The sequence below is a fragment of the Triturus cristatus genome, chromosome 6 (genome assembly GCF_964204655.1).
Source record: "Triturus cristatus chromosome 6, aTriCri1.1, whole genome shotgun sequence".
NCBI lineage: Eukaryota > Metazoa > Chordata > Amphibia > Caudata > Salamandridae > Triturus > Triturus cristatus.
Window position 1 is genome coordinate 882,045,695 of NC_140589.1, and position 26,529 is coordinate 882,072,223.

The 26,529-nt window shown below is 46.1% G+C and overlaps 25 non-coding genes across 25 annotated transcripts; 13 read left to right on the plus strand and 12 right to left on the minus strand.

Moving 5' to 3' along the window:
• Positions 1–914: 914 nt before the first annotated feature.
• On the minus strand, positions 915–987 carry TRNAR-ACG (transfer RNA arginine (anticodon ACG)). The gene has a single exon. It is a non-coding gene; the product is annotated as a tRNA-Arg (tRNA).
• A 774-nt stretch (positions 988–1,761) lies between these two features.
• LOC146818146 (U6 spliceosomal RNA) lies at positions 1,762–1,868 on the plus strand. Its single transcript, XR_014964441.1, has one exon. It is a non-coding gene; the product is annotated as a U6 spliceosomal RNA (small nuclear RNA).
• A 1,007-nt stretch (positions 1,869–2,875) lies between these two features.
• On the minus strand, positions 2,876–2,948 carry TRNAR-ACG (transfer RNA arginine (anticodon ACG)). The gene has a single exon. It is a non-coding gene; the product is annotated as a tRNA-Arg (tRNA).
• Positions 2,949–3,720: 772 nt separating this feature from the next.
• On the plus strand, positions 3,721–3,827 carry LOC146818148 (U6 spliceosomal RNA). Its single transcript, XR_014963404.1, has one exon. It is a non-coding gene; the product is annotated as a U6 spliceosomal RNA (small nuclear RNA).
• Positions 3,828–4,834: 1,007 nt separating this feature from the next.
• On the minus strand, positions 4,835–4,907 carry TRNAR-ACG (transfer RNA arginine (anticodon ACG)). Its single transcript has one exon. It is a non-coding gene; the product is annotated as a tRNA-Arg (tRNA).
• Positions 4,908–5,673: 766 nt separating this feature from the next.
• LOC146818150 (U6 spliceosomal RNA) lies at positions 5,674–5,780 on the plus strand. Its single transcript, XR_014963405.1, has one exon. It is a non-coding gene; the product is annotated as a U6 spliceosomal RNA (small nuclear RNA).
• Positions 5,781–7,632: 1,852 nt separating this feature from the next.
• LOC146818151 (U6 spliceosomal RNA) lies at positions 7,633–7,739 on the plus strand. Its single transcript, XR_014963406.1, has one exon. It is a non-coding gene; the product is annotated as a U6 spliceosomal RNA (small nuclear RNA).
• A 997-nt stretch (positions 7,740–8,736) lies between these two features.
• Positions 8,737–8,809, minus strand: TRNAR-ACG (transfer RNA arginine (anticodon ACG)). The gene has a single exon. It is a non-coding gene; the product is annotated as a tRNA-Arg (tRNA).
• Positions 8,810–9,583: 774 nt separating this feature from the next.
• Positions 9,584–9,690, plus strand: LOC146818153 (U6 spliceosomal RNA). The gene has a single exon (XR_014963408.1). It is a non-coding gene; the product is annotated as a U6 spliceosomal RNA (small nuclear RNA).
• A 1,007-nt stretch (positions 9,691–10,697) lies between these two features.
• TRNAR-ACG (transfer RNA arginine (anticodon ACG)) lies at positions 10,698–10,770 on the minus strand. Its single transcript has one exon. It is a non-coding gene; the product is annotated as a tRNA-Arg (tRNA).
• A 772-nt stretch (positions 10,771–11,542) lies between these two features.
• On the plus strand, positions 11,543–11,649 carry LOC146818155 (U6 spliceosomal RNA). Its single transcript, XR_014963409.1, has one exon. It is a non-coding gene; the product is annotated as a U6 spliceosomal RNA (small nuclear RNA).
• A 1,007-nt stretch (positions 11,650–12,656) lies between these two features.
• Positions 12,657–12,729, minus strand: TRNAR-ACG (transfer RNA arginine (anticodon ACG)). The gene has a single exon. It is a non-coding gene; the product is annotated as a tRNA-Arg (tRNA).
• Positions 12,730–13,503: 774 nt separating this feature from the next.
• LOC146818157 (U6 spliceosomal RNA) lies at positions 13,504–13,610 on the plus strand. Its single transcript, XR_014963410.1, has one exon. It is a non-coding gene; the product is annotated as a U6 spliceosomal RNA (small nuclear RNA).
• A 1,007-nt stretch (positions 13,611–14,617) lies between these two features.
• Positions 14,618–14,690, minus strand: TRNAR-ACG (transfer RNA arginine (anticodon ACG)). The gene has a single exon. It is a non-coding gene; the product is annotated as a tRNA-Arg (tRNA).
• Positions 14,691–15,464: 774 nt separating this feature from the next.
• On the plus strand, positions 15,465–15,571 carry LOC146818159 (U6 spliceosomal RNA). Its single transcript, XR_014964442.1, has one exon. It is a non-coding gene; the product is annotated as a U6 spliceosomal RNA (small nuclear RNA).
• A 1,007-nt stretch (positions 15,572–16,578) lies between these two features.
• On the minus strand, positions 16,579–16,651 carry TRNAR-ACG (transfer RNA arginine (anticodon ACG)). Its single transcript has one exon. It is a non-coding gene; the product is annotated as a tRNA-Arg (tRNA).
• A 772-nt stretch (positions 16,652–17,423) lies between these two features.
• LOC146818161 (U6 spliceosomal RNA) lies at positions 17,424–17,530 on the plus strand. Its single transcript, XR_014963411.1, has one exon. It is a non-coding gene; the product is annotated as a U6 spliceosomal RNA (small nuclear RNA).
• A 1,007-nt stretch (positions 17,531–18,537) lies between these two features.
• Positions 18,538–18,610, minus strand: TRNAR-ACG (transfer RNA arginine (anticodon ACG)). The gene has a single exon. It is a non-coding gene; the product is annotated as a tRNA-Arg (tRNA).
• A 766-nt stretch (positions 18,611–19,376) lies between these two features.
• LOC146818163 (U6 spliceosomal RNA) lies at positions 19,377–19,483 on the plus strand. The gene has a single exon (XR_014963412.1). It is a non-coding gene; the product is annotated as a U6 spliceosomal RNA (small nuclear RNA).
• Positions 19,484–21,335: 1,852 nt separating this feature from the next.
• Positions 21,336–21,442, plus strand: LOC146818164 (U6 spliceosomal RNA). Its single transcript, XR_014963413.1, has one exon. It is a non-coding gene; the product is annotated as a U6 spliceosomal RNA (small nuclear RNA).
• A 997-nt stretch (positions 21,443–22,439) lies between these two features.
• Positions 22,440–22,512, minus strand: TRNAR-ACG (transfer RNA arginine (anticodon ACG)). Its single transcript has one exon. It is a non-coding gene; the product is annotated as a tRNA-Arg (tRNA).
• A 774-nt stretch (positions 22,513–23,286) lies between these two features.
• Positions 23,287–23,393, plus strand: LOC146818166 (U6 spliceosomal RNA). Its single transcript, XR_014963414.1, has one exon. It is a non-coding gene; the product is annotated as a U6 spliceosomal RNA (small nuclear RNA).
• A 1,007-nt stretch (positions 23,394–24,400) lies between these two features.
• TRNAR-ACG (transfer RNA arginine (anticodon ACG)) lies at positions 24,401–24,473 on the minus strand. The gene has a single exon. It is a non-coding gene; the product is annotated as a tRNA-Arg (tRNA).
• Positions 24,474–25,245: 772 nt separating this feature from the next.
• LOC146818168 (U6 spliceosomal RNA) lies at positions 25,246–25,352 on the plus strand. The gene has a single exon (XR_014963415.1). It is a non-coding gene; the product is annotated as a U6 spliceosomal RNA (small nuclear RNA).
• A 1,007-nt stretch (positions 25,353–26,359) lies between these two features.
• Positions 26,360–26,432, minus strand: TRNAR-ACG (transfer RNA arginine (anticodon ACG)). The gene has a single exon. It is a non-coding gene; the product is annotated as a tRNA-Arg (tRNA).
• Between the last annotated feature and the right edge of the window lie 97 nt (positions 26,433–26,529).

Genomic DNA, 26,529 nt, shown 5'->3' on the forward strand with positions numbered 1-26,529 from the left:
ATTTGTCTCTCCTCAACATTTTTAATGTATTTACCTCGCAGTAATGAAGGTGCACTCTATGGCCAGCTGCATTTAGCAAGGAAGCCTGCAGGACTTCTGGGACTTTTCTTTCCCTTCTTCAGCCTCCCTGTCATTATTCTTCACAACCCCCAAATCTATACTGCTGCCAGCGATGCGTTGCTTTGTGGGAAGCAAGAGAAAGAGAAGGGGAGGGCCTATGCAAATGATGGCCTCAGGGCTGTCTGGGAGTCCCTTTTCAGCAGTACTGTTAAAATCCGCCTTGCAACCAGATTGGTCGGGTAAGCTGAAAAACACCAGGCATGATTGGGCACCAGGTCCTCTAGGCCCTTGGAGGACATATCGGCGCTGCATCCCTCAGTTTCTGAGGTCCAAGAAATGTTCACCCTCCACCCTAATAGAGAGGTCTTGGCCGATCGTGGCCGATCGGGGCAGAAGGGAGCAGGGCAAGATGCTCATGATCCTGCTCTAATAATGAACTGCCTTCCTCTCTCCTTACCTGTGGTTCTGCCTGGCTGCTTGGTTCCAGTTGTAGGCCTACATCCCACAGGCAATTTGCTTGTCCCTCTCACACATGTAAATGGGTCAGCACTCAAGTGCACACACCTGCCTGCACCCACAGACCCTCTCACACACACTTTTCTCAACAAGATTTTTTCCTAGTTTAGAGACTCAGAGACCCATGTTGAAATACAAAAGCAGCACACCACATGACGGCCTTCACATAGAATCCAGCAGCAAATGGGAAACTTTTAACTAGCCGTGGTCCTATTACTGCAGCCCTACCATGGAACGACTGCTGGATGAGTCCTGCTCGAGAATATTGAACCTACAACAAGTCTGAGGTAAATAAGAATTCCACAGGAATACCATAAAACAGGGACCTATGACCCTTTCGAGCCAGATAGGAGTCGAACCCACAATCTTCTGATCCGTAGTCAGACGCGTTATCCATTGCGCCACTGGCCCCATGTAGGATTACCCATACTTTTGTCCTTAAGAGGACCAGAAGTTGTGTGTGTGTGTGTGTGTGTGTGTTTTAAAACACCATTCCATCAACCTTTTTAGCCACGTTTACTGCTCACAACCAGAAGACACAAGTAAACCCACCTGACCTCCTGAAATTCTGTTCTGTCAGGTGTTCCTAACTTATACAAAGGACTTTAGGAGGACGAAGGACCTAAAAGTCAGGGGAAATGGTCCTAGGTTCAAGGAAATGTTTTAGATCAGCCTCAGTTTCTTAAATATTCTGCATTAACATCATCAGTTCCACGTCTGTGTGGAGCTGATCTTGAGGACTCCTTAATCAGCAGGCGGGTACAACAATAAAGTGTTTAATATTACAATACAGGCGAAAATTCAGACACCTTGTCATAGGCTCACCTTGTCCAGGGACCCAAGCATGCTGCCTTTCACCTCTCAGAGCCCTTCACCTAACCTACTGTGCAGCTGTCTCACCTTTAATATCACTGTTCCACAGGCAGCATGATGTCACAATGTTCCTTGTCAGTAGCCTGAACCATGAGCCTTTGCAACCCTGGCATAATCTACATACTTCCAATTGGTGAAGTCTTGGACCACAAATGCAGTGAAGAATAATGGATTGTTACTCTTCATGCATTTTTGCCCATTGGCTCAGATTTGAATGCTTACTGGCCATACGAGCATCTCTGCCAGGCCACCCTATGTCTAGAGACCGTAGATTTAGAGAGTTTATAAACATTGTAGGTTCATCAATGAAGTGTGCTCGCTTCGGCGGCACATATACTAAAATTGGAACGATACAGAGAAGATTAGCATGGTCCCTGCGCAAGGATGACACGCAAATTCGTGAAGCGTTCCATATTTTTACCAGCTTTCAGGAGAGAAATGTTCTATGTTTTCAAGACTAATTGAAATAATAAAGCAGGTTCCAGTGCTTTCCTCCTAATATCTATTTTTCAATTTGTCTCTCCTCAACATTTTTAATGTATTTACCTCGCAGTAATGAAGGTGCACTCTATGGCCAGCTGCATTTAGCAAGGAAGCCTGCAGGACTTCTGGGACTTTTCTTTCCCTTCTTCAGCCTCCCTGTCATTATTCTTCACAACCCCCAAATCTATACTGCTGCCAGCGATGCGTTGCTTTGTGGGAAGCAAGAGAAAGAGAAGGGGAGGGCCTATGCAAATGATGGCCTCAGGGCTGTCTGGGAGTCCCTTTTCAGCAGTACTGTTAAAATCCGCCTTGCAACCAGATTGGTCGGGTAAGCTGAAAAACACCAGGCATGATTGGGCGCCAGGTCCTCTAGGCCCTTGGAGGACATATCGGCGCTGCATCCCTCAGTTTCTGAGGTCCAAGAAATGTTCACCCTCCACCCTAATAGAGAGGTCTTGGCCGATCGGGGCCGATCGGGGCAGAAGGGAGCAGGGCAAGATGCTCATGATCCTGCTCTAATAATGAACTGCCTTCCTCTCTCCTTACCTGTGGTTCTGCCTGGCTGCTTGGTTCCAGTTGTAGGCCTACATCCCACAGGCAATTTGCTTGTCCCTCTCACACATGTAAATGGGTCAGCACTCAAGTGCACACACCTGCCTGCACCCACAGACCCTCTCACACACACTTTTCTCAACAAGATTTTTTCCTAGTTTAGAGACTCAGAGACCCATGTTGAAATACAAAAGCAGCACACCACATGACGGCCTTCACATAGAATCCAGCAGCAAATGGGAAACTTTTAACTAGCCGTGGTCCTATTACTGCAGCCCTACCATGGAACGACTGCTGGATGAGTCCTGCTCGAGAATATTGAACCTACAACAAGTCTGAGGTAAATAAGAATTCCACAGGAATACCATAAAACAGGGACCTATGACCCTTTCGAGCCAGATAGGAGTCGAACCCACAATCTTCTGATCCGTAGTCAGACGCGTTATCCATTGCGCCACTGGCCCCATGTAGGATTACCCATACTTTTGTCCTTAAGAGGACCAGAAGTTGTGTGTGTGTGTGTGTGTGTGTTTTAAAACACCATTCCATCAACCTTTTTAGCCACGTTTACTGCTCACAACCAGAAGACACAAGTAAACCCACCTGACCTCCTGAAATTCTGTTCTGTCAGGTGTTCCTAACTTATACAAAGGACTTTAGGAGGACGAAGGACCTAAAAGTCAGGGGAAATGGTCCTAGGTCCAAGGAAATGTTTTAGATCAGCCTCAGTTTCTTAAATATTCTGCATTAACATCATCAGTTCCACGTCTGTGTGGAGCTGATCTTGAGGACTCCTTAATCAGCAGGCGGGTACAACAATAAAGTGTTTAATATTACAATACAGGCGAAAATTCAGACACCTTGTCATAGGCTCACCTTGTCCAGGGACCCAAGCATGCTGCCTTTCACCTCTCAGAGCCCTTCACCTAACCTACTGTGCAGCTGTCTCACCTTTAATATCACTGTTCCACAGGCAGCATGATGTCACAATGTTCCTTGTCAGTAGCCTGAACCATGAGCCTTTGCAACCCTGGCATAATCTACATACTTCCAATTGGTGAAGTCTTGGACCACAAATGCAGTGAAGAATAATGGATTGTTACTCTTCATGCATTTTTGCCCATTGGCTCAGATTTGAATGCTTACTGGCCATACGAGCATCTCTGCCAGGCCACCCTATGTCTAGAGACCGTAGATTTAGAGAGTTTATAAACATTGTAGGTTCATCAATGAAGTGTGCTCGCTTCGGCGGCACATATACTAAAATTGGAACGATACAGAGAAGATTAGCATGGCCCCTGCGCAAGGATGACACGCAAATTCGTGAAGCGTTCCATATTTTTACCAGCTTTCAGGAGAGAAATGTTCTATGTTTTCAAGACTAATTGAAATAATAAAGCAGGTTCCAGTGCTTTCCTCCTAATATCTATTTTTCAATTTGTCTCTCCTCAACATTTTTAATGTATTTACCTCGCAGTAATGAAGGTGCACTCTATGGCCAGCTGCATTTAGCAAGGAAGCCTGCAGGACTTCTGGGACTTTTCTTTCCCTTCTTCAGCCTCCCTGTCATTATTCTTCACAACCCCCAAATCTATACTGCTGCCAGCGATGCGTTGCTTTGTGGGAAGCAAGAGAAAGAGAAGGGGAGGGCCTATGCAAATGATGGCCTCAGGGCTGTCTGGGAGTCCCTTTTCAGCAGTACTGTTAAAATCCGCCTTGCAACCAGATTGGTCGGGTAAGCTGAAAAACACCAGGCATGATTGGGCACCAGGTCCTCTAGGCCCTTGGAGGACATATCGGCGCTGCATCCCTCAGTTTCTGAGGTCCAAGAAATGTTCACCCTCCACCCTAATAGAGAGGTCTTGGCCGATCGTGGCCGATCGGGGCAGAAGGGAGCAGGGCAAGATGCTCATGATCCTGCTCTAATAATGAACTGCCTTCCTCTCTCCTTACCTGTGGTTCTGCCTGGCTGCTTGGTTCCAGTTGTAGGCCTACATCCCACAGGCAATTTGCTTGTCCCTCTCACACATGTAAATGGGTCAGCACTCAAGTGCACACACCTGCCTGCACCCACAGACCCTCTCACACACACTTTTCTCAACAAGATTTTTTCCTAGTTTAGAGACTCAGAGACCCATGTTGAAATACAAAAGCAGCACACCACATGACGGCCTTCACATAGAATCCAGCAGCAAATGGGAAACTTTTAACTAGCCGTGGTCCTATTACTGCAGCCCTACCATGGAACGACTGCTGGATGAGTCCTGCTCGAGAATATTGAACCTACAACAAGTCTGAGGTAAATAAGAATTCCACAGGAATACCATAAAACAGGGACCTATGACCCTTTCGAGCCAGATAGGAGTCGAACCCACAATCTTCTGATCCGTAGTCAGACGCGTTATCCATTGCGCCACTGGCCCCATGTAGGATTACCCATACTTTTGTCCTTAAGAGGACCAGAAGTTGTGTGTGTGTGTGTGTTTTAAAACACCATTCCATCAACCTTTTTAGCCACGTTTACTGCTCACAACCAGAAGACACAAGTAAACCCACCTGACCTCCTGAAATTCTGTTCTGTCAGGTGTTCCTAACTTATACAAAGGACTTTAGGAGGACGAAGGACCTAAAAGTCAGGGGAAATGGTCCTAGGTCCAAGGAAATGTTTTAGATCAGCCTCAGTTTCTTAAATATTCTGCATTAACATCATCAGTTCCACGTCTGTGTGGAGCTGATCTTGAGGACTCCTTAATCAGCAGGCGGGTACAACAATAAAGTGTTTAATATTACAATACAGGCGAAAATTCAGACACCTTGTCATAGGCTCACCTTGTCCAGGGACCCAAGCATGCTGCCTTTCACCTCTCAGAGCCCTTCACCTAACCTACTGTGCAGCTGTCTCACCTTTAATATCACTGTTCCACAGGCAGCATGATGTCACAATGTTCCTTGTCAGTAGCCTGAACCATGAGCCTTTGCAACACTGGCATAATCTACATACTTCCAATTGGTGAAGTCTTGGACCACAAATGCAGTGAAGAATAATGGATTGTTACTCTTCATGCATTTTTGCCCATTGGCTCAGATTTGAATGCTTACTGGCCATACGAGCATCTCTGCCAGGCCACCCTATGTCTAGAGACCGTAGATTTAGAGAGTTTATAAACATTGTAGGTTCATCAATGAAGTGTGCTCGCTTCGGCGGCACATATACTAAAATTGGAACGATACAGAGAAGATTAGCATGGCCCCTGCGCAAGGATGACACGCAAATTCGTGAAGCGTTCCATATTTTTACCAGCTTTCAGGAGAGAAATGTTCTATGTTTTCAAGACTAATTGAAATAATAAAGCAGGTTCCAGTGCTTTCCTCCTAATATCTATTTTTCAATTTGTCTCTCCTCAACATTTTTAATGTATTTACCTCGCAGTAATGAAGGTGCACTCTATGGCCAGCTGCATTTAGCAAGGAAGCCTGCAGGACTTCTGGGACTTTTCTTTCCCTTCTTCAGCCTCCCTGTCATTATTCTTCACAACCCCCAAATCTATACTGCTGCCAGCGATGCGTTGCTTTGTGGGAAGCAAGAGAAAGAGAAGGGGAGGGCCTATGCAAATGATGGCCTCAGGGCTGTCTGGGAGTCCCTTTTCAGCAGTACTGTTAAAATCCGCCTTGCAACCAGATTGGTCGGGTAAGCTGAAAAACACCAGGCATGATTGGGCACCAGGTCCTCTAGGCCCTTGGAGGACATATCGGCGCTGCATCCCTCAGTTTCTGAGGTCCAAGAAATGTTCACCCTCCACCCTAATAGAGAGGTCTTGGCCGATCGGGGCCGATCGGGGCAGAAGGGAGCAGGGCAAGATGCTCATGATCCTGCTCTAATAATGAACTGCCTTCCTCTCTCCTTACCTGTGGTTCTGCCTGGCTGCTTGGTTCCAGTTGTAGGCCTACATCCCACAGGCAATTTGCTTGTCCCTCTCACACATGTAAATGGGTCAGCACTCAAGTGCACACACCTGCCTGCACCCACAGACCCTCTCACACACACTTTTCTCAACAAGATTTTTTCCTAGTTTAGAGACTCAGAGACCCATGTTGAAATACAAAAGCAGCACACCACATGACGGCCTTCACATAGAATCCAGCAGCAAATGGGAAACTTTTAACTAGCCGTGGTCCTATTACTGCAGCCCTACCATGGAACGACTGCTGGATGAGTCCTGCTCGAGAATATTGAACCTACAACAAGTCTGAGGTAAATAAGAATTCCACATGAATACCATAAAACAGGGACCTATGACCCTTTCGAGCCAGATAGGAGTCGAACCTACAATCTTCTGATCCGTAGTCAGACTCGTTATCCATTGCGCCACTGGCCCCATGTAGGATTACCCATACTTTTGTCCTTAAGAGGACCAGAAGTTGTGTGTGTGTGTGTGTGTGTGTTTTAAAACACCATTCCATCAACCTTTTTAGCCACGTTTACTGCTCACAACCAGAAGACACAAGTAAACCCACCTGACCTCCTGAAATTCTGTTCTGTCAGGTGTTCCTAACTTATACAAAGGACTTTAGGAGGACGAAGGACCTAAAAGTCAGGGGAAATGGTCCTAGGTCCAAGGAAATGTTTTAGATCAGCCTCAGTTTCTTAAATATTCTGCATTAACATCATCAGTTCCACGTCTGTGTGGAGCTGATCTTGAGGACTCCTTAATCAGCAGGTGGGTACAACAATAAAGTGTTTAATATTACAATACAGGCGAAAATTCAGACACCTTGTCATAGGCTCACCTTGTCCAGGGACCCAAGCATGCTGCCTTTCACCTCTCAGAGCCCTTCACCTAACCTACTGTGCAGCTGTCTCACCTTTAATATCACTGTTCCACAGGCAGCATGATGTCACAATGTTCCTTGTCAGTAGCCTGAACCATGAGCCTTTGCAACCCTGGCATAATCTACATACTTCCAATTGGTGAAGTCTTGGACCACAAATGCAGTGAAGAATAATGGATTGTTACTCTTCATGCATTTTTGCCCATTGGCTCAGATTTGAATGCTTACTGGCCATACGAGCATCTCTGCCAGGCCACCCTATGTCTAGAGACCGTAGATTTAGAGAGTTTATAAACATTGTAGGTTCATCAATGAAGTGTGCTCGCTTCGGCGGCACATATACTAAAATTGGAACGATACAGAGAAGATTAGCATGGCCCCTGCGCAAGGATGACACGCAAATTCGTGAAGCGTTCCATATTTTTACCAGCTTTCAGGAGAGAAATGTTCTATGTTTTCAAGACTAATTGAAATAATAAAGCAGGTTCCAGTGCTTTCCTCCTAATATCTATTTTTCAATTTGTCTCTCCTCAACATTTTTAATGTATTTACCTCGCAGTAATGAATGTGCACTCTATGGCCAGCTGCATTTAGCAAGGAAGCCTGCAGGACTTCTGGGACTTTTCTTTCCCTTCTTCAGCCTCCCTGTCATTATTCTTCACAACCCCCAAATCTATACTGCTGCCAGCGATGCGTTGCTTTGTGGGAAGCAAGAGAAAGAGAAGGGGAGGGCCTATGCAAATGATGGCCTCAGGGCTGTCTGGGAGTCCCTTTTTAGCAGTACTGTTAAAATCCGCCTTGCAACCAGATTGGTCGGGTAAGCTGAAAAACACCAGGCATGATTGGGCACCAGGTCCTCTAGGCCCTTGGAGGACATATCGGCGCTGCATCCCTCAGTTTCTGAGGTCCAAGAAATGTTCACCCTCCACCCTAATAGAGAGGTCTTGGCCGATCGGGGCAGAAGGGAGCAGGGCAAGATGCTCATGATCCTGCTCTAATAATGAACTGCCTTCCTCTCTCCTTACCTGTGGTTCTGCCTGGCTGCTTGGTTCCAGTTGTAGGCCTACATCCCACAGGCAATTTGCTTGTCCCTCTCACACATGTAAATGGGTCAGCACTCAAGTGCACACACCTGCCTGCACCCACAGACCCTCTCACACACACTTTTCTCAACAAGATTTTTTCCTAGTTTAGAGACTCAGAGACCCATGTTGAAATACAAAAGCAGCACACCACATGACGGCCTTCACATAGAATCCAGCAGCAAATGGGAAACTTTTAACTAGCCGTGGTCCTATTACTGCAGCCCTACCATGGAACGACTGCTGGATGAGTCCTGCTCGAGAATATTGAACCTACAACAAGTCTGAGGTAAATAAGAATTCCACAGGAATACCATAAAACAGGGACCTATGACCCTTTCGAGCCAGATAGGAGTCGAACCTACAATCTTCTGATCCGTAGTCAGACGCGTTATCCATTGCGCCACTGGCCCCATGTAGGATTACCCATACTTTTGTCCTTAAGAGGACCAGAAGTTGTGTGTGTGTGTGTGTGTGTGTGTTTTAAAACACCATTCCATCAACCTTTTTAGCCACGTTTACTGCTCACAACCAGAAGACACAAGTAAACCCACCTGACCTCCTGAAATTCTGTTCTGTCAGGTGTTCCTAACTTATACAAAGGACTTTAGGAGGACGAAGGACCTAAAAGTCAGGGGAAATGGTCCTAGGTCCAAGGAAATGTTTTAGATCAGCCTCAGTTTCTTAAATATTCTGCATTAACATCATCAGTTCCACGTCTGTGTGGAGCTGATCTTGAGGACTCCTTAATCAGCAGGCGGGTACAACAATAAAGTGTTTAATATTACAATACAGGCGAAAATTCAGACACCTTGTCATAGGCTCACCTTGTCCAGGGACCCAAGCATGCTGCCTTTCACCTCTCAGAGCCCTTCACCTAACCTACTGTGCAGCTGTCTCACCTTTAATATCACTGTTCCACAGGCAGCATGATGTCACAATGTTCCTTGTCAGTAGCCTGAACCATGAGCCTTTGCAACCCTGGCATAATCTACATACTTCCAATTGGTGAAGTCTTGGACCACAAATGCAGTGAAGAATAATGGATTGTTACTCTTCATGCATTTTTGCCCATTGGCTCAGATTTGAATGCTTACTGGCCATACGAGCATCTCTGCCAGGCCACTCTATGTCTAGAGACCGTAGATTTAGAGAGTTTATAAACATTGTAGGTTCATCAATGAAGTGTGCTCGCTTCGGCGGCACATATACTAAAATTGGAACGATACAGAGAAGATTAGCATGGCCCCTGCGCAAGGATGACACGCAAATTCGTGAAGCGTTCCATATTTTTACCAGCTTTCAGGAGAGAAATGTTCTATGTTTTCAAGACTAATTGAAATAATAAAGCAGGTTCCAGTGCTTTCCTCCTAATATCTATTTTTCAATTTGTCTCTCCTCAACATTTTTAATGTATTTACCTCGCAGTAATGAAGGTGCACTCTATGGCCAGCTGCATTTAGCAAGGAAGCCTGCAGGACTTCTGGGACTTTTCTTTCCCTTCTTCAGCCTCCCTGTCATTATTCTTCACAACCCCCAAATCTATACTGCTGCCAGCGATGCGTTGCTTTGTGGGAAGCAAGAGAAAGAGAAGGGGAGGGCCTATGCAAATGATGGCCTCAGGGCTGTCTGGGAGTCCCTTTTCAGCAGTACTGTTAAAATCCGCCTTGCAACCAGATTGGTCGGGTAAGCTGAAAAACACCAGGCATGATTGGGCACCAGGTCCTCTAGGCCCTTGGAGGACATATCGGCGCTGCATCCCTCAGTTTCTGAGGTCCAAGAAATGTTCACCCTCCACCCTAATAGAGAGGTCTTGGCCGATCGGGGCCGATCGGGGCAGAAGGGAGCAGGGCAAGATGCTCATGATCCTGCTCTAATAATGAACTGCCTTCCTCTCTCCTTACCTGTGGTTCTGCCTGGCTGCTTGGTTCCAGTTGTAGGCCTACATCCCACAGGCAATTTGCTTGTCCCTCTCACACATGTAAATGGGTCAGCACTCAAGTGCACACACCTGCCTGCACCCACAGACCCTCTCACACACACTTTTCTCAACAAGATTTTTTCCTAGTTTAGAGACTCAGAGACCCATGTTGAAATACAAAAGCAGCACACCACATGACGGCCTTCACATAGAATCCAGCAGCAAATGGGAAACTTTTAACTAGCCGTGGTCCTATTACTGCAGCCCTACCATGGAACGACTGCTGGATGAGTCCTGCTCGAGAATATTGAACCTACAACAAGTCTGAGGTAAATAAGAATTCCACATGAATACCATAAAACAGAGACCTATGACCCTTTCGAGCCAGATAGGAGTCGAACCTACAATCTTCTGATCCGTAGTCAGACGCGTTATCCATTGCGCCACTGGCCCCATGTAGGATTACCCATACTTTTGTCCTTAAGAGGACCAGAAGTTGTGTGTGTGTGTGTGTGTGTGTTTTAAAACACCATTCCATCAACCTTTTTAGCCACGTTTACTGCTCACAACCAGAAGACACAAGTAAACCCACCTGACCTCCTGAAATTCTGTTCTGTCAGGTGTTCCTAACTTATACAAAGGACTTTAGGAGGACGAAGGACCTAAAAGTCAGGGGAAATGGTCCTAGGTCCAAGGAAATGTTTTAGATCAGCCTCTGTTTCTTAAATATTCTGCATTAACATCATCAGTTCCACGTCTGTGTGGAGCTGATCTTGAGGACTCCTTAATCAGCAGGCGGGTACAACAATAAAGTGTTTAATATTACAATACAGGCGAAAATTCAGACACCTTGTCATAGGCTCACCTTGTCCAGGGACCCAAGCATGCTGCCTTTCACCTCTCAGAGCCCTTCACCTAACCTACTGTGCAGCTGTCTCACCTTTAATATCACTGTTCCACAGGCAGCATGATGTCACAATGTTCCTTGTCAGTAGCCTGAACCATGAGCCTTTGCAACCCTGGCATAATCTACATACTTCCAATTGGTGAAGTCTTGGACCACAAATGCAGTGAAGAATAATGGATTGTTACTCTTCATGCATTTTTGCCCATTGGCTCAGATTTGAATGCTTACTGGCCATACGAGCATCTCTGCCAGGCCACCCTATGTCTAGAGACCGTAGATTTAGAGAGTTTATAAACATTGTAGGTTCATCAATGAAGTGTGCTCGCTTCGGCGGCACATATACTAAAATTGGAACGATACAGAGAAGATTAGCATGGCCCCTGCGCAAGGATGACACGCAAATTCGTGAAGCGTTCCATATTTTTACCAGCTTTCAGGAGAGAAATGTTCTATGTTTTCAAGACTAATTGAAATAATAAAGCAGGTTCCAGTGCTTTCCTCCTAATATCTATTTTTCAATTTGTCTCTCCTCAACATTTTTAATGTATTTACCTCGCAGTAATGAAGGTGCACTCTATGGCCAGCTGCATTTAGCAAGGAAGCCTGCAGGACTTCTGGGACTTTTCTTTCCCTTCTTCAGCCTCCCTGTCATTATTCTTCACAACCCCCAAATCTATACTGCTGCCAGCGATGCGTTGCTTTGTGGGAAGCAAGAGAAAGAGAAGGGGAGGGCCTATGCAAATGATGGCCTCAGGGCTGTCTGGGAGTCCCTTTTTAGCAGTACTGTTAAAATCCGCCTTGCAACCAGATTGGTCGGGTAAGCTGAAAAACACCAGGCATGATTGGGCACCAGGTCCTCTAGGCCCTTGGAGGACATATCGGCGCTGCATCCCTCAGTTTCTGAGGTCCAAGAAATGTTCACCCTCCACCCTAATAGAGAGGTCTTGGCCGATCGGGGCCGATCGGGGCAGAAGGGAGCAGGGCAAGATGCTCATGATCCTGCTCTAATAATGAACTGCCTTCCTCTCTCCTTACCTGTGGTTCTGCCTGGCTGCTTGGTTCCAGTTGTAGGCCTACATCCCACAGGCAATTTGCTTGTCCCTCTCACACATGTAAATGGGTCAGCACTCAAGTGCACACACCTGCCTGCACCCACAGACCCTCTCACACACACTTTTCTCAACAAGATTTTTTCCTAGTTTAGAGACTCAGAGACCCATGTTGAAATACAAAAGCAGCACACCACATGACGGCCTTCACATAGAATCCAGCAGCAAATGGGAAACTTTTAACTAGCCGTGGTCCTATTACTGCAGCCCTACCATGGAACGACTGCTGGATGAGTCCTGCTCGAGAATATTGAACCTACAACAAGTCTGAGGTAAATAAGAATTCCACAGGAATACCATAAAACAGGGACCTATGACCCTTTCGAGCCAGATAGGAGTCGAACCCACAATCTTCTGATCCGTAGTCAGACGCGTTATCCATTGCGCCACTGGCCCCATGTAGGATTACCCATACTTTTGTCCTTAAGAGGACCAGAAGTTGTGTGTGTGTGTGTGTGTGTGTGTTTTAAAACACCATTCCATCAACCTTTTTAGCCACGTTTACTGCTCACAACCAGAAGACACAAGTAAACCCACCTGACCTCCTGAAATTCTGTTCTGTCAGGTGTTCCTAACTTATACAAAGGACTTTAGGAGGACGAAGGACCTAAAAGTCAGGGGAAATGGTCCTAGGTCCAAGGAAATGTTTTAGATCAGCCTCAGTTTCTTAAATATTCTGCATTAACATCATCAGTTCCACGTCTGTGTGGAGCTGATCTTGAGGACTCCTTAATCAGCAGGCGGGTACAACAATAAAGTGTTTAATATTACAATACAGGCGAAAATTCAGACACCTTGTCATAGGCTCACCTTGTCCAGGGACCCAAGCATGCTGCCTTTCACCTCTCAGAGCCCTTCACCTAACCTACTGTGCAGCTGTCTCACCTTTAATATCACTGTTCCACAGGCAGCATGATGTCACAATGTTCCTTGTCAGTAGCCTGAACCATGAGCCTTTGCAACCCTGGCATAATCTACATACTTCCAATTGGTGAAGTCTTGGACCACAAATGCAGTGAAGAATAATGGATTGTTACTCTTCATGCATTTTTGCCCATTGGCTCAGATTTGAATGCTTACTGGCCATACGAGCATCTCTGCCAGGCCACCCTATGTCTAGAGACCGTAGATTTAGAGAGTTTATAAACATTGTAGGTTCATCAATGAAGTGTGCTCGCTTCGGCGGCACATATACTAAAATTGGAACGATACAGAGAAGATTAGCATGGCCCCTGCGCAAGGATGACACGCAAATTCGTGAAGCGTTCCATATTTTTACCAGCTTTCAGGAGAGAAATGTTCTATGTTTTCAAGACTAATTGAAATAATAAAGCAGGTTCCAGTGCTTTCCTCCTAATATCTATTTTTCAATTTGTCTCTCCTCAACATTTTTAATGTATTTACCTCGCAGTAATGAAGGTGCACTCTATGGCCAGCTGCATTTAGCAAGGAAGCCTGCAGGACTTCTGGGACTTTTCTTTCCCTTCTTCAGCCTCCCTGTCATTATTCTTCACAACCCCCAAATCTATACTGCTGCCAGCGATGCGTTGCTTTGTGGGAAGCAAGAGAAAGAGAAGGGGAGGGCCTATGCAAATGATGGCCTCAGGGCTGTCTGGGAGTCCCTTTTCAGCAGTACTGTTAAAATCCGCCTTGCAACCAGATTGGTCGGGTAAGCTGAAAAACACCAGGCATGATTGGGCGCCAGGTCCTCTAGGCCCTTGGAGGACATATCGGCGCTGCATCCCTCAGTTTCTGAGGTCCAAGAAATGTTCACCCTCCACCCTAATAGAGAGGTCTTGGCCGATCGGGGCCGATCGGGGCAGAAGGGAGCAGGGCAAGATGCTCATGATCCTGCTCTAATAATGAACTGCCTTCCTCTCTCCTTACCTGTGGTTCTGCCTGGCTGCTTGGTTCCAGTTGTAGGCCTACATCCCACAGGCAATTTGCTTGTCCCTCTCACACATGTAAATGGGTCAGCACTCAAGTGCACACACCTGCCTGCACCCACAGACCCTCTCACACACACTTTTCTCAACAAGATTTTTTCCTAGTTTAGAGACTCAGAGACCCATGTTGAAATACAAAAGCAGCACACCACATGACGGCCTTCACATAGAATCCAGCAGCAAATGGGAAACTTTTAACTAGCCGTGGTCCTATTACTGCAGCCCTACCATGGAACGACTGCTGGATGAGTCCTGCTCGAGAATATTGAACCTACAACAAGTCTGAGGTAAATAAGAATTCCACAGGAATACCATAAAACAGGGACCTATGACCCTTTCGAGCCAGATAGGAGTCGAACCCACAATCTTCTGATCCGTAGTCAGACGCGTTATCCATTGCGCCACTGGCCCCATGTAGGATTACCCATACTTTTGTCCTTAAGAGGACCAGAAGTTGTGTGTGTGTGTGTGTGTGTGTGTTTTAAAACACCATTCCATCAACCTTTTTAGCCACGTTTACTGCTCACAACCAGAAGACACAAGTAAACCCACCTGACCTCCTGAAATTCTGTTCTGTCAGGTGTTCCTAACTTATACAAAGGACTTTAGGAGGACGAAGGACCTAAAAGTCAGGGGAAATGGTCCTAGGTTCAAGGAAATGTTTTAGATCAGCCTCAGTTTCTTAAATATTCTGCATTAACATCATCAGTTCCACGTCTGTGTGGAGCTGATCTTGAGGACTCCTTAATCAGCAGGCGGGTACAACAATAAAGTGTTTAATATTACAATACAGGCGAAAATTCAGACACCTTGTCATAGGCTCACCTTGTCCAGGGACCCAAGCATGCTGCCTTTCACCTCTCAGAGCCCTTCACCTAACCTACTGTGCAGCTGTCTCACCTTTAATATCACTGTTCCACAGGCAGCATGATGTCACAATGTTCCTTGTCAGTAGCCTGAACCATGAGCCTTTGCAACCCTGGCATAATCTACATACTTCCAATTGGTGAAGTCTTGGACCACAAATGCAGTGAAGAATAATGGATTGTTACTCTTCATGCATTTTTGCCCATTGGCTCAGATTTGAATGCTTACTGGCCATACGAGCATCTCTGCCAGGCCACCCTATGTCTAGAGACCGTAGATTTAGAGAGTTTATAAACATTGTAGGTTCATCAATGAAGTGTGCTCGCTTCGGCGGCACATATACTAAAATTGGAACGATACAGAGAAGATTAGCATGGTCCCTGCGCAAGGATGACACGCAAATTCGTGAAGCGTTCCATATTTTTACCAGCTTTCAGGAGAGAAATGTTCTATGTTTTCAAGACTAATTGAAATAATAAAGCAGGTTCCAGTGCTTTCCTCCTAATATCTATTTTTCAATTTGTCTCTCCTCAACATTTTTAATGTATTTACCTCGCAGTAATGAAGGTGCACTCTATGGCCAGCTGCATTTAGCAAGGAAGCCTGCAGGACTTCTGGGACTTTTCTTTCCCTTCTTCAGCCTCCCTGTCATTATTCTTCACAACCCCCAAATCTATACTGCTGCCAGCGATGCGTTGCTTTGTGGGAAGCAAGAGAAAGAGAAGGGGAGGGCCTATGCAAATGATGGCCTCAGGGCTGTCTGGGAGTCCCTTTTCAGCAGTACTGTTAAAATCCGCCTTGCAACCAGATTGGTCGGGTAAGCTGAAAAACACCAGGCATGATTGGGCGCCAGGTCCTCTAGGCCCTTGGAGGACATATCGGCGCTGCATCCCTCAGTTTCTGAGGTCCAAGAAATGTTCACCCTCCACCCTAATAGAGAGGTCTTGGCCGATCGGGGCCGATCGGGGCAGAAGGGAGCAGGGCAAGATGCTCATGATCCTGCTCTAATAATGAACTGCCTTCCTCTCTCCTTACCTGTGGTTCTGCCTGGCTGCTTGGTTCCAGTTGTAGGCCTACATCCCACAGGCAATTTGCTTGTCCCTCTCACACATGTAAATGGGTCAGCACTCAAGTGCACACACCTGCCTGCACCCACAGACCCTCTCACACACACTTTTCTCAACAAGATTTTTTCCTAGTTTAGAGACTCAGAGACCCATGTTGAAATACAAAAGCAGCACACCACATGACGGCCTTCACATAGAATCCAGCAGCAAATGGGAAACTTTTAACTAGCCGTGGTCCTATTACTGCAGCCCTACCATGGAACGACTGCTGGATGAGTCCTGCTCGAGAATATTGAACCTACAACAAGTCTGAGGTAAATAAGAATTCCACAGGAATACCATAAAACAGGGACCTATGACCCTTTCGAGCCAGATAGGAGTCGAACCCACAATCTTCTGATCCGTAGTCAGACGCGTTATCCATTGCGCCACTGGCCCCATGTAGGATTACCCATACTTTTGTCCTTAAGAGGACCAGAAGTTGTGTGTGTGTGTGTGTGTGTGTTTTAAAACACCATTCCATCAACCTTTTTAGCCACGTTTACTGCTCACAACCAGAAGACACAAGTAAACCCACCTGACCTCCTGAAATTCTGTTCTGTCAGGTGTTCCTAACTTATACAAAGGACTTTAGGAGGACGAAGGACCTAAAAGTCAGGGGAAATGGTCCTAGGTCCAAGGAAATGTTTTAGATCAGCCTCAGTTTCTTAAATATTCTGCATTAACATCATCAGTTCCACGTCTGTGTGGAGCTGATCTTGAGGACTCCTTAATCAGCAGGCGGGTACAACAATAAAGTGTTTAATATTACAATACAGGCGAAAATTCAGACACCTTGTCATAGGCTCACCTTGTCCAGGGACCCAAGCATGCTGCCTTTCACCTCTCAGAGCCCTTCACCTAACCTACTGTGCAGCTGTCTCACCTTTAATATCACTGTTCCACAGGCAGCATGATGTCACAATGTTCCTTGTCAGTAGCCTGAACCATGAGCCTTTGCAACCCTGGCATAATCTACATACTTCCAATTGGTGAAGTCTTGGACCACAAATGCAGTGAAGAATAATGGATTGTTACTCTTCATGCATTTTTGCCCATTGGCTCAGATTTGAATGCTTACTGGCCATACGAGCATCTCTGCCAGGCCACCCTATGTCTAGAGACCGTAGATTTAGAGAGTTTATAAACATTGTAGGTTCATCAATGAAGTGTGCTCGCTTCGGCGGCACATATACTAAAATTGGAACGATACAGAGAAGATTAGCATGGCCCCTGCGCAAGGATGACACGCAAATTCGTGAAGCGTTCCATATTTTTACCAGCTTTCAGGAGAGAAATGTTCTATGTTTTCAAGACTAATTGAAATAATAAAGCAGGTTCCAGTGCTTTCCTCCTAATATCTATTTTTCAATTTGTCTCTCCTCAACATTTTTAATGTATTTACCTCGCAGTAATGAAGGTGCACTCTATGGCCAGCTGCATTTAGCAAGGAAGCCTGCAGGACTTCTGGGACTTTTCTTTCCCTTCTTCAGCCTCCCTGTCATTATTCTTCACAACCCCCAAATCTATACTGCTGCCAGCGATGCGTTGCTTTGTGGGAAGCAAGAGAAAGAGAAGGGGAGGGCCTATGCAAATGATGGCCTCAGGGCTGTCTGGGAGTCCCTTTTCAGCAGTACTGTTAAAATCCGCCTTGCAACCAGATTGGTCGGGTAAGCTGAAAAACACCAGGCATGATTGGGCACCAGGTCCTCTAGGCCCTTGGAGGACATATCGGCGCTGCATCCCTCAGTTTCTGAGGTCCAAGAAATGTTCACCCTCCACCCTAATAGAGAGGTCTTGGCCGATCGTGGCCGATCGGGGCAGAAGGGAGCAGGGCAAGATGCTCATGATCCTGCTCTAATAATGAACTGCCTTCCTCTCTCCTTACCTGTGGTTCTGCCTGGCTGCTTGGTTCCAGTTGTAGGCCTACATCCCACAGGCAATTTGCTTGTCCCTCTCACACATGTAAATGGGTCAGCACTCAAGTGCACACACCTGCCTGCACCCACAGACCCTCTCACACACACTTTTCTCAACAAGATTTTTTCCTAGTTTAGAGACTCAGAGACCCATGTTGAAATACAAAAGCAGCACACCACATGACGGCCTTCACATAGAATCCAGCAGCAAATGGGAAACTTTTAACTAGCCGTGGTCCTATTACTGCAGCCCTACCATGGAACGACTGCTGGATGAGTCCTGCTCGAGAATATTGAACCTACAACAAGTCTGAGGTAAATAAGAATTCCACAGGAATACCATAAAACAGGGACCTATGACCCTTTCGAGCCAGATAGGAGTCGAACCCACAATCTTCTGATCCGTAGTCAGACGCGTTATCCATTGCGCCACTGGCCCCATGTAGGATTACCCATACTTTTGTCCTTAAGAGGACCAGAAGTTGTGTGTGTGTGTGTGTTTTAAAACACCATTCCATCAACCTTTTTAGCCACGTTTACTGCTCACAACCAGAAGACACAAGTAAACCCACCTGACCTCCTGAAATTCTGTTCTGTCAGGTGTTCCTAACTTATACAAAGGACTTTAGGAGGACGAAGGACCTAAAAGTCAGGGGAAATGGTCCTAGGTCCAAGGAAATGTTTTAGATCAGCCTCAGTTTCTTAAATATTCTGCATTAACATCATCAGTTCCACGTCTGTGTGGAGCTGATCTTGAGGACTCCTTAATCAGCAGGCGGGTACAACAATAAAGTGTTTAATATTACAATACAGGCGAAAATTCAGACACCTTGTCATAGGCTCACCTTGTCCAGGGACCCAAGCATGCTGCCTTTCACCTCTCAGAGCCCTTCACCTAACCTACTGTGCAGCTGTCTCACCTTTAATATCACTGTTCCACAGGCAGCATGATGTCACAATGTTCCTTGTCAGTAGCCTGAACCATGAGCCTTTGCAACACTGGCATAATCTACATACTTCCAATTGGTGAAGTCTTGGACCACAAATGCAGTGAAGAATAATGGATTGTTACTCTTCATGCATTTTTGCCCATTGGCTCAGATTTGAATGCTTACTGGCCATACGAGCATCTCTGCCAGGCCACCCTATGTCTAGAGACCGTAGATTTAGAGAGTTTATAAACATTGTAGGTTCATCAATGAAGTGTGCTCGCTTCGGCGGCACATATACTAAAATTGGAACGATACAGAGAAGATTAGCATGGCCCCTGCGCAAGGATGACACGCAAATTCGTGAAGCGTTCCATATTTTTACCAGCTTTCAGGAGAGAAATGTTCTATGTTTTCAAGACTAATTGAAATAATAAAGCAGGTTCCAGTGCTTTCCTCCTAATATCTATTTTTCAATTTGTCTCTCCTCAACATTTTTAATGTATTTACCTCGCAGTAATGAAGGTGCACTCTATGGCCAGCTGCATTTAGCAAGGAAGCCTGCAGGACTTCTGGGACTTTTCTTTCCCTTCTTCAGCCTCCCTGTCATTATTCTTCACAACCCCCAAATCTATACTGCTGCCAGCGATGCGTTGCTTTGTGGGAAGCAAGAGAAAGAGAAGGGGAGGGCCTATGCAAATGATGGCCTCAGGGCTGTCTGGGAGTCCCTTTTCAGCAGTACTGTTAAAATCCGCCTTGCAACCAGATTGGTCGGGTAAGCTGAAAAACACCAGGCATGATTGGGCACCAGGTCCTCTAGGCCCTTGGAGGACATATCGGCGCTGCATCCCTCAGTTTCTGAGGTCCAAGAAATGTTCACCCTCCACCCTAATAGAGAGGTCTTGGCCGATCGGGGCCGATCGGGGCAGAAGGGAGCAGGGCAAGATGCTCATGATCCTGCTCTAATAATGAACTGCCTTCCTCTCTCCTTACCTGTGGTTCTGCCTGGCTGCTTGGTTCCAGTTGTAGGCCTACATCCCACAGGCAATTTGCTTGTCCCTCTCACACATGTAAATGGGTCAGCACTCAAGTGCACACACCTGCCTGCACCCACAGACCCTCTCACACACACTTTTCTCAACAAGATTTTTTCCTAGTTTAGAGACTCAGAGACCCATGTTGAAATACAAAAGCAGCACACCACATGACGGCCTTCACATAGAATCCAGCAGCAAATGGGAAACTTTTAACTAGCCGTGGTCCTATTACTGCAGCCCTACCATGGAACGACTGCTGGATGAGTCCTGCTCGAGAATATTGAACCTACAACAAGTCTGAGGTAAATAAGAATTCCACATGAATACCATAAAACAGGGACCTATGACCCTTTCGAGCCAGATAGGAGTCGAACCTACAATCTTCTGATCCGTAGTCAGACTCGTTATCCATTGCGCCACTGGCCCCATGTAGGATTACCCATACTTTTGTCCTTAAGAGGACCAGAAGTTGTGTGTGTGTGTGTGTGTGTGTTTTAAAACACCATTCCATCAACCTTTTTAGCCACGTTTACTGCTCACAACCAGAAGACACAAGTAAACCCACCTGACCTCCTGAAATTCTGTTCTGTCAGGTGTTCCTAACTTATACAAAGGACTTTAGGAGGACGAAGGACCTAAAAGTCAGGGGAAATGGTCCTAGGTCCAAGGAAATGTTTTAGATCAGCCTCAGTTTCTTAAATATTCTGCATTAACATCATCAGTTCCACGTCTGTGTGGAGCTGATCTTGAGGACTCCTTAATCAGCAGGTGGGTACAACAATAAAGTGTTTAATATTACAATACAGGCGAAAATTCAGACACCTTGTCATAGGCTCACCTTGTCCAGGGACCCAAGCATGCTGCCTTTCACCTCTCAGAGCCCTTCACCTAACCTACTGTGCAGCTGTCTCACCTTTAATATCACTGTTCCACAGGCAGCATGATGTCACAATGTTCCTTGTCAGTAGCCTGAACCATGAGCCTTTGCAACCCTGGCATAATCTACATACTTCCAATTGGTGAAGTCTTGGACCACAAATGCAGTGAAGAATAATGGATTGTTACTCTTCATGCATTTTTGCCCATTGGCTCAGATTTGAATGCTTACTGGCCATACGAGCATCTCTGCCAGGCCACCCTATGTCTAGAGACCGTAGATTTAGAGAGTTTATAAACATTGTAGGTTCATCAATGAAGTGTGCTCGCTTCGGCGGCACATATACTAAAATTGGAACGATACAGAGAAGATTAGCATGGCCCCTGCGCAAGGATGACACGCAAATTCGTGAAGCGTTCCATATTTTTACCAGCTTTCAGGAGAGAAATGTTCTATGTTTTCAAGACTAATTGAAATAATAAAGCAGGTTCCAGTGCTTTCCTCCTAATATCTATTTTTCAATTTGTCTCTCCTCAACATTTTTAATGTATTTACCTCGCAGTAATGAATGTGCACTCTATGGCCAGCTGCATTTAGCAAGGAAGCCTGCAGGACTTCTGGGACTTTTCTTTCCCTTCTTCAGCCTCCCTGTCATTATTCTTCACAACCCCCAAATCTATACTGCTGCCAGCGATGCGTTGCTTTGTGGGAAGCAAGAGAAAGAGAAGGGGAGGGCCTATGCAAATGATGGCCTCAGGGCTGTCTGGGAGTCCCTTTTTAGCAGTACTGTTAAAATCCGCCTTGCAACCAGATTGGTCGGGTAAGCTGAAAAACACCAGGCATGATTGGGCACCAGGTCCTCTAGGCCCTTGGAGGACATATCGGCGCTGCATCCCTCAGTTTCTGAGGTCCAAGAAATGTTCACCCTCCACCCTAATAGAGAGGTCTTGGCCGATCGGGGCAGAAGGGAGCAGGGCAAGATGCTCATGATCCTGCTCTAATAATGAACTGCCTTCCTCTCTCCTTACCTGTGGTTCTGCCTGGCTGCTTGGTTCCAGTTGTAGGCCTACATCCCACAGGCAATTTGCTTGTCCCTCTCACACATGTAAATGGGTCAGCACTCAAGTGCACACACCTGCCTGCACCCACAGACCCTCTCACACACACTTTTCTCAACAAGATTTTTTCCTAGTTTAGAGACTCAGAGACCCATGTTGAAATACAAAAGCAGCACACCACATGACGGCCTTCACATAGAATCCAGCAGCAAATGGGAAACTTTTAACTAGCCGTGGTCCTATTACTGCAGCCCTACCATGGAACGACTGCTGGATGAGTCCTGCTCGAGAATATTGAACCTACAACAAGTCTGAGGTAAATAAGAATTCCACAGGAATACCATAAAACAGGGACCTATGACCCTTTCGAGCCAGATAGGAGTCGAACCTACAATCTTCTGATCCGTAGTCAGACGCGTTATCCATTGCGCCACTGGCCCCATGTAGGATTACCCATACTTTTGTCCTTAAGAGGACCAGAAGTTGTGTGTGTGTGTGTGTGTGTGTGTTTTAAAACACCATTCCATCAACCTTTTTAGCCACGTTTACTGCTCACAACCAGAAGACACAAGTAAACCCACCTGACCTCCTGAAATTCTGTTCTGTCAGGTGTTCCTAACTTATACAAAGGACTTTAGGAGGACGAAGGACCTAAAAGTCAGGGGAAATGGTCCTAGGTCCAAGGAAATGTTTTAGATCAGCCTCAGTTTCTTAAATATTCTGCATTAACATCATCAGTTCCACGTCTGTGTGGAGCTGATCTTGAGGACTCCTTAATCAGCAGGCGGGTACAACAATAAAGTGTTTAATATTACAATACAGGCGAAAATTCAGACACCTTGTCATAGGCTCACCTTGTCCAGGGACCCAAGCATGCTGCCTTTCACCTCTCAGAGCCCTTCACCTAACCTACTGTGCAGCTGTCTCACCTTTAATATCACTGTTCCACAGGCAGCATGATGTCACAATGTTCCTTGTCAGTAGCCTGAACCATGAGCCTTTGCAACCCTGGCATAATCTACATACTTCCAATTGGTGAAGTCTTGGACCACAAATGCAGTGAAGAATAATGGATTGTTACTCTTCATGCATTTTTGCCCATTGGCTCAGATTTGAATGCTTACTGGCCATACGAGCATCTCTGCCAGGCCACTCTATGTCTAGAGACCGTAGATTTAGAGAGTTTATAAACATTGTAGGTTCATCAATGAAGTGTGCTCGCTTCGGCGGCACATATACTAAAATTGGAACGATACAGAGAAGATTAGCATGGCCCCTGCGCAAGGATGACACGCAAATTCGTGAAGCGTTCCATATTTTTACCAGCTTTCAGGAGAGAAATGTTCTATGTTTTCAAGACTAATTGAAATAATAAAGCAGGTTCCAGTGCTTTCCTCCTAATATCTATTTTTCAATTTGTCTCTCCTCAACATTTTTAATGTATTTACCTCGCAGTAATGAAGGTGCACTCTATGGCCAGCTGCATTTAGCAAGGAAGCCTGCAGGACTTCTGGGACTTTTCTTTCCCTTCTTCAGCCTCCCTGTCATTATTCTTCACAACCCCCAAATCTATACTGCTGCCAGCGATGCGTTGCTTTGTGGGAAGCAAGAGAAAGAGAAGGGGAGGGCCTATGCAAATGATGGCCTCAGGGCTGTCTGGGAGTCCCTTTTCAGCAGTACTGTTAAAATCCGCCTTGCAACCAGATTGGTCGGGTAAGCTGAAAAACACCAGGCATGATTGGGCACCAGGTCCTCTAGGCCCTTGGAGGACATATCGGCGCTGCATCCCTCAGTTTCTGAGGTCCAAGAAATGTTCACCCTCCACCCTAATAGAGAGGTCTTGGCCGATCGGGGCCGATCGGGGCAGAAGGGAGCAGGGCAAGATGCTCATGATCCTGCTCTAATAATGAACTGCCTTCCTCTCTCCTTACCTGTGGTTCTGCCTGGCTGCTTGGTTCCAGTTGTAGGCCTACATCCCACAGGCAATTTGCTTGTCCCTCTCACACATGTAAATGGGTCAGCACTCAAGTGCACACACCTGCCTGCACCCACAGACCCTCTCACACACACTTTTCTCAACAAGATTTTTTCCTAGTTTAGAGACTCAGAGACCCATGTTGAAATACAAAAGCAGCACACCACATGACGGCCTTCACATAGAATCCAGCAGCAAATGGGAAACTTTTAACTAGCCGTGGTCCTATTACTGCAGCCCTACCATGGAACGACTGCTGGATGAGTCCTGCTCGAGAATATTGAACCTACAACAAGTCTGAGGTAAATAAGAATTCCACATGAATACCATAAAACAGAGACCTATGACCCTTTCGAGCCAGATAGGAGTCGAACCTACAATCTTCTGATCCGTAGTCAGACGCGTTATCCATTGCGCCACTGGCCCCATGTAGGATTACCCATACTTTTGTCCTTAAGAGGACCAGAAGTTGTGTGTGTGTGTGTGTGTGTGTTTTAAAACACCATTCCATCAACCTTTTTAGCCACGTTTACTGCTCACAACCAGAAGACACAAGTAAACCCACCTGACCTCCTGAAATTCTGTTCTGTCAGGTGTTCCTAACTTATACAAAGGACTTTAGGAGGACGAAGGACCTAAAAGTCAGGGGAAATGGTCCTAGGTCCAAGGAAATGTTTTAGATCAGCCTCTGTTTCTTAAATATTCTGCATTAACATCATCAGTTCCACGTCTGTGTGGAGCTGATCTTGAGGACTCCTTAATCAGCAGGCGGGTACAACAATAAAGTGTTTAATATTACAATACAGGCGAAAATTCAGACACCTTGTCATAGGCTCACCTTGTCCAGGGACCCAAGCATGCTGCCTTTCACCTCTCAGAGCCCTTCACCTAACCTACTGTGCAGCTGTCTCACCTTTAATATCACTGTTCCACAGGCAGCATGATGTCACAATGTTCCTTGTCAGTAGCCTGAACCATGAGCCTTTGCAACCCTGGCATAATCTACATACTTCCAATTGGTGAAGTCTTGGACCACAAATGCAGTGAAGAATAATGGATTGTTACTCTTCATGCATTTTTGCCCATTGGCTCAGATTTGAATGCTTACTGGCCATACGAGCATCTCTGCCAGGCCACCCTATGTCTAGAGACCGTAGATTTAGAGAGTTTATAAACATTGTAGGTTCATCAATGAAGTGTGCTCGCTTCGGCGGCACATATACTAAAATTGGAACGATACAGAGAAGATTAGCATGGCCCCTGCGCAAGGATGACACGCAAATTCGTGAAGCGTTCCATATTTTTACCAGCTTTCAGGAGAGAAATGTTCTATGTTTTCAAGACTAATTGAAATAATAAAGCAGGTTCCAGTGCTTTCCTCCTAATATCTATTTTTCAATTTGTCTCTCCTCAACATTTTTAATGTATTTACCTCGCAGTAATGAAGGTGCACTCTATGGCCAGCTGCATTTAGCAAGGAAGCCTGCAGGACTTCTGGGACTTTTCTTTCCCTTCTTCAGCCTCCCTGTCATTATTCTTCACAACCCCCAAATCTATACTGCTGCCAGCGATGCGTTGCTTTGTGGGAAGCAAGAGAAAGAGAAGGGGAGGGCCTATGCAAATGATGGCCTCAGGGCTGTCTGGGAGTCCCTTTTTAGCAGTACTGTTAAAATCCGCCTTGCAACCAGATTGGTCGGGTAAGCTGAAAAACACCAGGCATGATTGGGCACCAGGTCCTCTAGGCCCTTGGAGGACATATCGGCGCTGCATCCCTCAGTTTCTGAGGTCCAAGAAATGTTCACCCTCCACCCTAATAGAGAGGTCTTGGCCGATCGGGGCCGATCGGGGCAGAAGGGAGCAGGGCAAGATGCTCATGATCCTGCTCTAATAATGAACTGCCTTCCTCTCTCCTTACCTGTGGTTCTGCCTGGCTGCTTGGTTCCAGTTGTAGGCCTACATCCCACAGGCAATTTGCTTGTCCCTCTCACACATGTAAATGGGTCAGCACTCAAGTGCACACACCTGCCTGCACCCACAGACCCTCTCACACACACTTTTCTCAACAAGATTTTTTCCTAGTTTAGAGACTCAGAGACCCATGTTGAAATACAAAAGCAGCACACCACATGACGGCCTTCACATAGAATCCAGCAGCAAATGGGAAACTTTTAACTAGCCGTGGTCCTATTACTGCAGCCCTACCATGGAACGACTGCTGGATGAGTCCTGCTCGAGAATATTGAACCTACAACAAGTCTGAGGTAAATAAGAATTCCACAGGAATACCATAAAACAGGGACCTATGACCCTTTCGAGCCAGATAGGAGTCGAACCCACAATCTTCTGATCCGTAGTCAGACGCGTTATCCATTGCGCCACTGGCCCCATGTAGGATTACCCATACTTTTGTCCTTAAGAGGACCAGAAGTTGTGTGTGTGTGTGTGTGTGTGTGTTTTAAAACACCATTCCATCAACCTTTTT